This window comes from Mustela lutreola, chromosome 14 (assembly GCF_030435805.1).
Source record: "Mustela lutreola isolate mMusLut2 chromosome 14, mMusLut2.pri, whole genome shotgun sequence".
Taxonomy (NCBI): Eukaryota; Metazoa; Chordata; class Mammalia; order Carnivora; family Mustelidae; genus Mustela; species Mustela lutreola.
This window is the reverse complement of record NC_081303.1, coordinates 63800403-63814033: the sequence shown is the minus strand read 5'-3', so window position 1 is coordinate 63814033 and position 13631 is coordinate 63800403. Positions and strand designations below refer to the sequence as shown.

Sequence of the window (13631 nt, the reverse complement as noted above, 5' to 3'; positions counted from 1 at the left end):
TTGTGAGAATGAATGTTTTCTTCCTTCCCTCTGAAGAAGAAGGGTCCCAAAATATTGCTCAGGTTGATGTCCACAATTCTATTATAACCCGTTCTAATTACTCTTTATATTCCAAGTTTTACTATACTTCATGCTCGGGTACCTGGATCTTATTGTTATTTCCATGACTGTGTCCTGGGAGGGTTCTTAGTCAAATGACTCCTATTTGCCGGAAAGAGGTTCCAAGTATTATTCTAGGGATTCCATCAGTTCTCATTCAATGGAAGTATGAGAAACAACCAAATGTAAACCCAATACCCGTGACCCACCTACGACGACCCGCCCTTCTGCCTACCTTTAGCTCCCATTGCTCTTCCAAGAAGGACAAGGGACGAATGGGTCAGCCAACATATGAACTTTATAATCTCTGCTGTTTTAACTTTTCAAAGATTCCCTGTAACATTGGCAAGCAAGTTAGAGCCCCGCAACTTTCCCTTTGATTGCAAAACACACAGGGGTTTGCTCCTGACTAGATTATTGTTTTTCCATACACAAGCAGCTTTTCTTTGCAAAATGTGCTCAGGGCAAATGTCCAACACCAACTGAATTCCCACAGTTTTGTAGCCACTGTTCTTCTCTGTGAAGGAGAGCAATTTAACGTATAAAACCAGGCAAGACTAGGTGATTTCTCATCCTATCTCGCCAATCTGGTTGCAACATGTTTATTAGCAAAGTGACATCTGTTTGAGGATAGATTGAAATGATTTTACTATGTCACAGAAACAATATATTTCCTATGTTACAAATACATTTTATCTTTTCTCTTCCCTCGGGCCCAGACTTTTCACTGTAATAGACCTACGCTGTAATCTTTTATATAAGCCAATAATTTCTAGGTTCACCAGCTGGAACATTTTGTTATTTTAGGTTTGGAACCAGCCTTTATAATTTCTATCCTGCACAAGCTGAAGAGGCTCTTTGGAATTATCTTTTGATATTGTTTAATCCCAGTGTTTAACTCTAATACTTAGCTCATTGTGGTGGAGACGTTGATAATACTTACACATTTCTGGCCATTTGTTCAGTTCTGTGGTCACAGCTCTGATCTATTTAAGAAAGATAGATGAAAGCTTTCTTACTGATGATCACTGAGGACTGTTTCTATCTATATCCCTAAGGGAAATAGTTTTTTCCAGTGTAATTCTGCATTGTCACCTAGCATCATTTTTTCCAGGAATGGAGATGAATTTCCACTGAGCAGTCAGTCATTCAGAGGAGGATCTTATATTTTCGAGGGATTATATAAATACAGACAACTTATCCTGGGACTTCTCTGAAAAGCATCCATCTGCCCTGATTTTCAATACCAGAAAATTTCTTACCTTGGACTTAGAGTTCCAGGAAGAACAGAACTTCAAGTTCTGGTTGAATGACTCCCTTTGAAATTAAGATTTCATGGTTTTGAATAATTCTTAAAATATTCCATTTGCATGCATACAATTCTCACACAATTGTATTGTTTGAAGAAACAATGGTGGTCTCCCACTCTGTGTCCTGTGGTGGTCTTATTCCTGGGAGAATCTTGGCCCCAACTTAAAGTGGTATTTCTTATAGTCTTAGGTCCATAATGAAGGCATCTTTTTAAAAAAAAGACCCGGAATGAGAGAGGACCACTACAAGAGGCTTCACCAAATATCTTCATGTAAATATGATCCAAGTGATGACTACAACAGTGATATTCCTGTTTTAGTGATCTTTGATGAAGGCTAGCCCAATGGCAAAGAGTGTAAAATCCAGACTTAAACTATTCTAAGTGGAGAGGTGTATGCTCCATAACTTATTTATGATGGAAAGCCCTTTCCAGATGCACAATGGGTCCAGGTGCAGGAAGATAATTATTAAGGGATTTATGAACTACAGAAGATGTTTAGGCTCACTAACTTAGAATTTACAGCTGGCTTTGGTGGGTAATTAGAAGTATGCTCTGGCTTAAGAATTATCCAGTTTTTCCTGGGTGGTATTTCTATGCCTCAAGAGGTCCCCAGAACTTCATAATTCCTCAAAATACTCTCAGGTCCTACTTCATCCACACCTAATCTGTGTGACAGGATGAATATCAGCATTTTGAGAATGTCTATGAAATTCCAAGTGAAAATGTAATGCCAAGTGATTGATTATGCAGTGACACACAGTTTCACAGCTTCTAACAGCCAAGTAGATGATCCGTGTATGGTTGGCTACTGGGCTTAAAAGTCACGCCTGTGTTTGTGTGATAGGGATCTTCTGTATTGCTTAATGGCCACCACAGCAATGATTTAACTCACTGCTAAACTGTAGTAGTGCAGATTAGAACTCTATAACCAGGGTTTATAATAGTTCATAGTGTAGTTCTATTTGGAGGCATGGCATAGGAAAATCCATGGTCTAGTGGGATAAGTGCTGGACTGGGAATTTGGACTTCTGCTTTTGAGTGCTCATTAATAGCTTAGAAGATTTGTGGAAGGGCAGATTACCTTACTCAGTTTACATGTAAGTGTATGTATGTAGACACACATATATGTAAATGAAACACACATACATGTAAATGTACACACACATACACATCTGTAAATGGTAACTTGTCATCTTTGCTTCACATTTGAGATAATCATTTAGAAATAAAAGTGGACTGAAATGACAACTCTATATGACCCTATTGTTGATTCTGATTCTCTTTTGTGGGCAGCAGGGGACCGGAAAGAAAGCACTGTGTGTGTGTCTTCAGCACATACAGACTAATAGCCATCTGTATCTCCTTTTGGTGATGCCTGGATTAAGTCATTGCCAAGAGCTCCAGCATTCTTCATTCTGACGGAGCACTTGATTTCCAGGGTTGTGATCATGCAGGGATTAGATCCTAATTTTTCCATCCTTCTTTGGGGACTGTGGGGACGAAGGAGTTCCCTGTGCATTCATGTACTGGCATATTCTGCTGATTAGGTAAGACCACACACTCTATTGTTTTGATATTTGTAGACTAGTGTATGTGTCTTGCTGTAGTATTCTGATAGGGGCTGCCAACAGCATTGGGGCTGGTAATTAGTTCTTGGTGTATGGAACAAATTGAGGAAACTCTATTCCAATGATGCACGTTCAAAATTGATTTTCCTTCATAGCTGAATGTCAAGGTTTAAAAATAGACTATCTCAGCTTTTCCATAAATGTGAATCGTGAATGAAGATCCAGGATCCAAATATACACACACAATTTCCCTTTTCCCATAAATCTCCCCTTTTCTGGGTCTAGAATGAAAATGTAGGCTCTCAGCCATTGGTGGCTGCGAAGGCTGCTTGCAACGTTCTCAATTACACCCAATTTTCTATTTCCTGTGCAACAGACTAGATAAAATGTTCAGAGACAAGCTCATTGTTGTTTTTAGAACGAAAAGAACAAAACATCCCAAGGCCTCATCCTCCTATGTAAACAATGTAAATTGAAACTTTAGATGCAAAGGCATAATTTTGCAAAGAAAAGCCCTCCGCCTTTAAATGCCTCGGGCTGCTCTCTTTCTTAGGCTCCCAAACACTCCTGACCACCAAATAGATTAAGCAATTGTTTGCCTGGGGTCCTTGCTTTCTGACAAAAGGTGAAAATACATTTAGATTCCTTATACATCACAGTTACATTTCTGTCAATGAAAGTGGTATTTTTCTCTCATTTCTATGGTTTTAGAGATCACAGTTTCTTTTGATTTAGCTTCCACTCTTTGGTTGATTCGTTTATGTGAAATGTTTTAAGCAGCGAAAGCACACGTCCCTTCTCTGCTCTGTTCTGAGCAGATAATGATTATACCATCGACCCCCTTCCCTCCACTGTGCAGTGGCTCAGAGTAGTCAAGGTGACATCCCTCCCCCCCGCCCCCATCCGCAGCTCCTTTTTCATTCATCTTTCCCAAGACCTCTTCTGTTGAATACTATTAAGTAAGCATAAACTGGAGGGGAGAAAACAGTGTCTGCCAAAATTCCTTATAACCCATGTATTTGGAGATGGGAATAAAAATCGGCTATTTATTTTTTCCTTTGATCTTCCCCCCCTTAGTGAGAACTCCAATCAGAAATTTTCTGGAAATGGATCTCTAAGTTTTGGGGAAGCCTTCTCATTAGATAAGTAAGTGTTACCTAGCTGAGGAGTTCTATGGTGCCACCGCAGCCTGGCGCTGCCACCGAAGAAATGTCTGTCCTATGTTCAAGGACACTTCTATGTGATTACATGATAAGAAAGGAAAACTTGCTAACATGTTTCTCCCACGCACCTCATTCCTAAGGTCTCCTACCCTTCACAGCCCCCTGAAATATCTCTCTGCAACGATGTCAAGTTTTCCCAAACTTTTACAAACCTAGTTAATGTTTCTTACCTCTTTCTGGATCAGTGATTTATTCCGTGAATCAGCCTGTTCTCTATCTTTCATTTTGATGCTGGAGCTTTTCTCCCTGCATTTATTGCAGCAAAAAGGTTATAAAAGTTGAACACTGAAGCAAGGATCTATTTTTCTTCAAAGGCAGGTGAGGTGGAGGGGGATGGGAAGGGCAGCAAGCATGTACGTTCATATCATTTTTTTTTATCCCCATCGCACGCAGTAGGTATGAATCAGAACACCATGGTTCTTGATTGCAGAGCACAACTGAAACTTAGAGAGAAGAATGAGGACCTCCTCCACTCTTAGGAACTGTGGCTTATTCCTTAATCCCTCATCATTCCCCATTTCCCCATTTCCTTGGCTATCTCAAACCTTCCCCCTGCTGGCCTTTAATGGCTGATGGTTAAGTTTGGAAAGTAGAAGTCATCACTCTCTCTCAGCTGGACAACTTTCTCTACATGTAGTCACTCATTTGTTTCAATTTCTTTTTCAAGGTAAAGATGCTTACATCATACTCCCTTGCTTGAAACCCTCCATTTTCTGGTGCCTCTGGATGATGTCCAGATGCGTAGCCTACATTTGGTCCTCTGTGGTGAGATGCCCTCTTCTCTCTGCCGTATTTCCCCATGATGTTCTCCCTTCCAGCCATGTTAATTTTATTTCAGTTTATGGATTGCCATGATCCTGCTTACCCCTGGGACTTCCCATGTCTTATTGCCTCTGATGATAGACTCTTCCTGCCCCAAGCTACTTTTCATGGCCAATTCCTTTTCCTGCTCCAAGTCTTGCCTTAGACATTATTTCCTTTAAGAAACCCTTTCCAGTCTTCCTGGACTGGATTAGGTGGCTCTGTAGCAAATTCCTTCAGCACTCTGAACTTATCACAGTGTGGTGTTCAGCCTGTAAAGTTCAAACTCTAGATTGTCTAGCTCGGCTATATTCCAAATTGTGTGGCATAAATTATTGACACATGTTGGTTGAATGTTTATTGAAAGAACGAACGTTTCTTGAGCAGCTACTAGGCACACTGCTCACCAATCTCAGAAGGTCAGCTATAAACTGGGTCAACTTTCTCTCCTGCAGTGACTCTGCACACACTCCTTAGTGGGGGAAAGCAACTCTGTCTGTCCTTCACACCCACTGAACATTCCCACTGTGAGCTACTAATGAAGATGATAGAAGATAGAAGATAAAAGAAGATAGAAGAAGCTAGCTCTTCTCTCTTACTATGCGTCAAGCTTTGTCCTAAGTGTTTTACATTAATTATCTTATTTAATTTCCACCCTAAATATTTGTTGTTTAATAGATTGTGAAGTCGGTACTATTATTATGTCTGTTTCTTTGAAAGGGAAAGTTGAGGCTTAGGTAAACCACTTAGTAAATAGTGGGGCCAGGATTCCAGCCTAGGCATTTTGGGTCTGCTCTGCTAAACTGGTTTCAATGCACTGAAATTCATAGGTTGACTTGGCCATTATGATGACTATGATGATAATTGTGAAATCTTATCATTATATACACTTCTGCAAGCATATCTCATGTACTCCTCCGAATCATGTTGTGAGCTACACAAAGTAGTTTTTACTTTCCTTCTTCAACTGCTGGTAAAACTTGAGGACAAACTGGTCAAAAGTCCCCAGTCAACCAGCCAGTGAGAAATGAATGGAGCTCTAGAACTCAATGGTTGTGACCAGTTAATTATTTTTACTGACTCTCTGGAGCCTTGAGAAAAAGCACCAAATGCCTTCACAAGGTGAATAGGGTTCACTCCCCTTTTTCTAGCTTCAGCTTCTGCTGAAGTGAACTAACATTCAACCAACCAGACTACACTCAGTGCACATTCAGAGCTTAGCTCTTGACTGATACTGTGTTTTGACACCCAGACATGGAGGGTCAGATGGATGGCAGATTTTTTTAAAAACAAGGAATCTTTGTCTGGATCAGTTTAGATAAGTGGGAGTTTATAAATTGAGATAGTAAAATGGGTGGGACAGCTCTAGAATTTCTGCTTTCTGATCCCCAGAATCGGAATCTTCATGGCCTGCTCATGCTACATATTGTAATTTCTGATTGATTTATCCTGATGGTTGCACTCTTGCAAATGACACAGGGGAAACATACAGAGTGAAAACAGCCTGTTTCTTCACTCAATGATTGGAGCATCCCAAGCTCTCAGACGCATTAATAGGCAACATCTGCTAAAATCAAGAGAAAGTGAAAAACAGGATATGAGGCTTTGGGGATTAGAGTGAAGGGTATCCAGTACGAACAAAGCTCCCATGACTGGGGTAACTGAGGCCAAGTGACTCAGTTAGGCAAAATATAAACAACTGAAAAGAAACTATGGAACTGGAATAGCATGAATTTTATTCATTTTTCATCAGTCTCTTTTGCTGAACAGATAATATAGACACATAAAATGTTCTTGAGTCTAAAAGAGAGTCAGCTTGATCATTTAGCCTTCAGGGAATTATTTTGAGAGGGCTAGAGTATAATTCTTCTTAGGTCCCCTTTCAAAAATCAAAAGGAAGTCAAAGGGACTGCCTTGAATTTAAAAAAAAAAAAAAAAGTCATTGAAAACCATGATGGCCTTTCCACAATCTTCAGATTATTCCTAAGTAAGTGAAAATCATTTCATTTTTTCTTCGTTCTGAAGAAAAACACAAACCCATGAAAGCAAGCTGCAGTGTTTTTAAATATTCTTTGAACAAAAGCCATGATAGAGCTGGATTCTATTTGTAGTGTGCATCACCAAGTGTCTTCATGACTTTGTCCTTGCTCCAATATGGCAACATGATAGGCTTCTACCAGAGAGGAAGTATGTACTGATAATTGATTCTAGTATGCAGAATAATGCATGGATCTCTGAAAATATATACTTCCATCTATGACCATTCAGAGATTGTTTTGTCTGTTGAGGGATATCTTTCTCTGTTCCAGAATCAAGGTGATCTTGTTTAGAAGAACAAGCTATGGCTCACCCAAAGGTCTGCAAATATTCTCTGTAAAGGACCAGACACTATGTATTTTTGGCTTTGTGGACTCCAGGGTTTCTGTGATCACTCTGTAATTTTGCCATTGTATTTTGAGTACAGTCATTGAACAGGCATTGCTGTTTCCCATAAAACTTTATTTAAAAAATAGGCAGTGGGCAGGATCCTGGGTCATAGATTGCTCGCCCCTGAATTGTACTAAACTTTTTAATATTGGATCAAGAAGGAATGGTTCTCCCTCTAGAGTCTGAGCTAGGTCCAATAATGACTTCAGCCTTCTTAGTTTAATATATTGACTTAAGTGGCTGCACATCTTAAAGTGGTCAAAAGAAGTTGTTTCCTCATTAGATATGAAGAAAATGATAAAATGTTCCTAGGCTGGCTGCTTTCCCCCTTTGACTTTTAAACACATATCACAACCTCTTTCTAAGGCCTTAATGTTGAATGTGATCCAGTCAGAGACAGGCTGGCCTTGGACATCTCTCAAGAAAGGTCAGGAACCGAGGGGCCAATAATACCTCATTATAAGGTGGCCTTGCTTCTTGGGTATGGATCTCAAGGGCACTTTTGGAACAATGACGTTTCTCACACAGAGGGCTTTTTTCTCAGAGGCGTGAAACCTGAGGAACACCGCTATTTTTTTCCTTCAAAGGTCTTTGAGTAGAACAAAGAATAGACTATATTGTATTTCCAGATCTGCTCTCAGCCTATAATGCTTGGATTCTACCCACCCTGGCAACAGAGTACTTTCCTTTAGTAGCTGACTGATCACCTCTTACTTTTATTTTGCCCTTAGGGATGGGATTAATCCTGCCAATTGCCCCCTCAACTCCAGCAAAGTAGCTGGGCCTCCCGATGCTTTTAGGAGGTCAATAACTCAGGAGGCTGTCCCCGGTGAGCTTCCTGAAGCAGGTGCGCGCACCTCTGGAGGCCTGCTCCCTCAGATGCTTCCTTTCTAGTCAGAGGCAGTGGTCCCCAGGGAAGAGCATAGCTCTGAGAGTGCTGGGGAAAGGGAGGTTTTGCTTTCTCTCCCTCTCTCTCTTTCGTTCCTCTTCCCCTCTCATGACTCTCTGGGGCCTGGTAACGTATGATCCTTCCATACCATTAATCACTTTTTCATTTCCAATGAAGAAACTATTCTATCAAAAAAGACGGAGAGGGCTGCCATGGACCGTTTGTTTTACGGCTCACGTACCATAGGCAGAGATGTAAAAGTCTGTATTCATATTTCAGTTTGGAATTTGAACCATGAAGGCTTTCACTGTTCCTTTGAAGTGAAGGTTCTGAGAGCTAAGTGATCTGAAGTCAGTATTTTAGGATACAAAACCATACTGCTGGCTGTGGTTCACTCAAGATTTTCTGAGAGGGTGGTAGTGTCTCTCTTTCCTGCCCATGGCTGCCTTCCCCCAGATCATCGCTGTCATTGCTACTTGGGGCCCTCACCGTGCAGCAGTCCGTCTGTCCAGTCCCCCTGCGGCTTTGCAGTCCATGGGCACTGTTTATTTGCAGATGGTAAATGACATGAGAGGAGTGTTCTGCCCCTGCTGACCGTGGTGACTAGAAGACACTCATCCTTCTGATTGTATTTTTATGGTTAAGGGGTCAAATAGTGAATGTGTTGGATGAGACGATAAACTCTAGCACTAAAATTCTGTCTTTATCTGATTTAGTTTGATTCAATAGAACCCATATTACAGAATATATGATGCAAATATCTACAAAATTCAGGAACATACCGATGAAAAATAATTCCTAAAGCAGCCGTACCTCCTCTGGAGACCCTTAAGACTGTAATTTTCTGAGACAGGCTTTTCCTCTTTTTTACTCCCACTGCTTTGGCTCTACTGGTCCTTAATGGAAGGAGAAATCAGACATAAAGGGAGACGGTAAATAATGAGCCCATGGAAACTTCAGCTGTGAATATCTCTTTCCTCTTCAGTGGAGAATATGCATCCTATAATTTTCCTACATGTGACTTACTTGGTCACTGCCTTCCTAGGCTGATGGCCATGCCCCTGAAAAAGCTTTGACAAATATTTTATGTACCAAATTTGGCTTTATGACTCCAAGGAATGTCCCTAACTGTCATCCGGGAAGGGAGTCATTCTAGTTGAAGGATAGCCAAAAGTTAACAGTTACAGGGTTCTGGTCCTTATCAGTAGGAGAATGGACTGAACATTCTCTCCCCTGGGCTGCAGGGTGGTAATCTCCAAATGTAAGGGTAATAGGTTTAGAGCAAAAAATGGCACTTTTCAGAGAAACTCAATATTAGAACTGGGGAGTGGGAGTGCCTAGGGAGATTTCCAGTTTTGCTGGAAAAGTTGAGAGTTTGGGCAACCCACATCATAGGTTATCCTTGATTACTAAATCCTGTTTTTGTGCAAACAAAGTATAAATTGCAGAATTTTCTTTCCATCCTGGTAGTAGTTGAGTCAGCATAAGTAGGCAAGGGAGGATTTTATCAGAAAAACTGTCCAACTCTTATATGCTCCTTCCTATAGGACACCAAAGGCATAGAATAATGAGACCAATAAGGAGATAAGTAAAAACTAGGAATGAGCTATACCTCTGTGTAATGAATGCATTTCTTCCCTGTCTCCTTCTGTTCTTTCTCTCTTTAGGTCTCTTTGTCTGTCTCTTTACCTCCTTGTCTCTCTCCACGAAACTCTCTTTCTCTGTAGGTCTCTGTCATCTTTCATGCCTCTCATTTTTTTATCTTTTTTTTTTTTGTACAAACTTTCTCAATTGGGAATAATTTTAGATTTATAGGAAAATTGCGAAGATAATACAGAGAATGCATGTAAGTCCTACACTCAGCCTCCCTTTATGTACCCATCATACACTTATTAAAACTCAGAAATTAACCCAGGTACATTACTGTTATGTAGATTACAGAATCAATGCAGATTTTACTAGTTTTTCCACTAGGGTCCTACTTATTTTCAGGCTCCAATCCAGGATCTCAAATAGCATTTAGCATCTTTCTCAGTTTATTTGCATTTTCAGGTCCTGTTCTTTTTACCCAAGTGAGGATGTCATAGTACTTCTTTGTTGGGAAAGACACATCCTATGTCTGTGTAATGAGAATTTTCTATATTTCTCCTGTCTTCTCTTGAAGCATTTGCCAAAAGCATCAAGGATTTGCTTTTGCCTCAAAGTTAATGTTCCCTAATACATCTTTCTCATATTTTTCCATTTGTAAGACGTGTCTTTTTCTCACACACCTTGCTCTCCCTTCTGTTTCAGACCCAATGCAGATCAAATTAAGACACTACATTTCCTGCTAAGAAAAAGAAGTCACATGCAGAAAGAGGATAAGCTTCTGGAACATTTAAGGATGTGCTATGTGGGGAGAGTGAAAAGTACAAATGATTATTAGTTAACAAGTATTTATTATGGGCTTACAATGCTCAGAGAGCTCATGAAAGCTGGGATCATTGATACATAGAATGCCAAGGCTGGAAGGGCCCTTGAGAGACCGACTTCTCTTATGGAATTGAAAACTGGGGCCAGGGAAGGAATGGTCCAGTTGGACCAAGTTCCAAAGGAGAGTAAAAGCTAGAATCCATTTCTTTTTCCTTCTGTTCCAGTGATTCTTGTTTATACCAGTTTTGGCAGGAAAAAGCCCTCATGTCTAATTCTATGGGGTGAATAGTTGACTAATTAATTCATTTGAAATCAGAGAATCAGCAAAAGTGATAAAATATATATTTTAGACTTAACATTTCCTTTTATCTTAAAAATATGTAAGTGAACATAATTTGAGTGACTTTTAAAAAAGGTATGGCTGTACTAATTTATTTTTTATTTTATTTTATTTTTTTCAGTGTTGCAAAATTAATGGTTTATGCACGACACCCAGTGCCTCATGCAATATGTGCCCTCCATATACCCACCACCAGGCTCACCCCACCCCCCACCCCACCTCCAAAACCCTCAGTTTGTTTCTCAGAGTCCACAGTCTCTCATGGTTTGTCTCCCTCTCCAATTTTCCCCATCTCACTTCTCCTCTCCATCTACCAATGTCCTCCGTATCATTCCTTATGCTCCACAAGTAAGTGAAACCATATGATAATTGACGCTCTCTGCTTGACTTATTTCACTCAGCATAGTCTCTTCTAGTCCTGTCCATGTTGATACAAAAGTTGGGTATTCATCCTTTCTGATGGAGGTGTAATACTCCATTGTATATATGGACTAATTAGTTTTTTTCTGAGTATGAGTCCAGGGATTGGAGGCCACATTGCCTTCTTTATATAAGCCATGCTTCCCATTTGGATTTCCATGTAAAAACATGAAAACTGAGATACTAAAAAAAAACTACGTAAAAAAAAAAATTCAGCAGATATAAGATGTTCACATTTAGAAACAAGATGAGTCCCCTATAAACCAAGAGTGATCAGCTGTTTGTGGGTATCAGTGTGCTTCACAAAAAGAAAATGGTGTAAGTCAATCTGGGAAATACTGAGAACGAAAATCAGCTAAGAGCTGTACTCAGATTTCCAACCTTTCTCACATCTCCAGCATGAAGGCTTTCCCAGCTACTCTAACCCACAGATGCTCCTGTCATTTTTGGTTTCTTTACTTCTTATTCACTCTGTCACCTTATCATTTAACAAAATCTGTCCCATTCTCTCTCTTTTCTTCCTTCCTTCGTTCTTTCCTCCATTCCTTCTAGATTTTATTTATTTATTTGTCAGAGAGAGAGAGAGTACAAGCAGGGGGAGCAGTAGGCAGAGGGAGAAAAAGGCTCCCTGCTCAGCAGAGAGCGCAGTGTGGAAATCGATCCCAGGACCCTGGGAACATGACCCAAGCCGAGGGCAGATGCTTAACTGACAGCCACCCAAGCATCCCTCATTCTATTCCTTTCATAGGAATATGCCTCATTTTTTAATCTAAAATATTCTAGTGACTTGAGGCAGATACGATGACATACTTTTTATTGTGTGCATCTAGCAGTTAGCTTAGAACTGAGCAAAGAGAACCATTGAAAACGTACTTACTGAGTTCAATAGAATTTGCTACAGATGCCTTCTGAGATCACCAAGGGAAACTATGCCTCTCCACTGTCAGAAGAATCATGCTGGTGCTCTCTAAAGAGGTCTTCTGTTCATGGCTCTATGACTGGCACATTTGAGAGAATACCATGATACCCCAGTGTAAATTGGCCCTTCATGAACAAGGAAATCAAGGACCATTCAAGGCTGTGTGCTGTGTCCTCATTCTCATGGAGGAAGATCTGAACTTAGTGTATGGTTTTTGAGCCTATGAAGAGGAACTCCCCGAAAGGGAAGGTTGCTTAATACTAGACTTGATTACCAGAGCAAGTTCTGGAAATACTTTCCCACAGTCCTTTATAACAGGATGTTCTTGGGCCACAAGGTCCCATTTCTGCAGTTTGGCTGCAGATGTTCTTTGTTTGAACCATCCAAGACAAAGGGACTGCTCTTACGAAATCTCCATAGGGAGAAAGCTTCCATAACCTCCACGAGGAGATCCTCTCAATGCTTTAGCGCTCAAACCTTGAAAAGCCCTTCTTTTATCCAATAGCAAGCTCTCTGGATATAACTTAAACATGTTTCCTTTTCTTGGTTCTCTGTGATGTGGAGCATACTCCTTTATTTATTTAAGTATTTATTGTGTTCATAAAAGAAATCTCAGTGGACTGAATGGCTTTACTCAAGTCACTTTTTCTTCTGTAGGTAAACCCTTCTGGTTCCTCTCATCTTTTCTTGCAGCAACTTTTTCTCATCCCTTTAATCATGTTGACTGCTTGTCTCTTGCCCAAAGAGGAGGCAGCAGATTAGTTCATGCTGGGGCATGAGGTATCTTTGCTGAGTTGTGGGCTGTGCATGTGACACCCAGCAATCTGACTTCATGAGCGGCACATACTCCCGGAACATTTGAGTATGGTGGGAGGTAAGACAAAAGAGCGAGAGAACAAGATTACAATCCTTATGAAATGTCTTCCAAAAAACTATTTAAAAGGCTTTAAAAGACATTGTTCTCTAGGTTTAAATATGATGTTTTAAAAAATAGAGCAAATGGTATAAATATGATACTGCTCCTCCACTTTGCAACAGCTTAGACTCTATTTCGAGTATAAAATGTTTCCAACACTGAGAATGGCATCATAAAAATGCATTTTGTAAAAAAGCATGCTGACACTGTAAAAATTAATAGTTTTCTTGGAAGTAGAGTCATTTTAATTCTCACAGTGGTAAATGTAGAGAGAAATGGATTTAAAAAATTTTTTTTTCACGTTT

At 40.1% G+C, this 13631-nt stretch overlaps 1 long non-coding RNA gene across 1 annotated transcript; it reads right to left on the bottom strand.

The window, feature by feature from the left end:
- Window positions 1-1038: 1038 nt before the first annotated feature.
- Window positions 1039-12579, bottom strand: LOC131814319 (uncharacterized). The gene is made up of 3 exons (XR_009347273.1): window positions 12369-12579; window positions 4373-4448; window positions 1039-1085 (listed from the first exon to the last, which is right to left on the bottom strand). It is a non-coding gene; the product is annotated as an uncharacterized LOC131814319 (long non-coding RNA).
- Between the last annotated feature and the right edge of the window lie 1052 nt (window positions 12580-13631).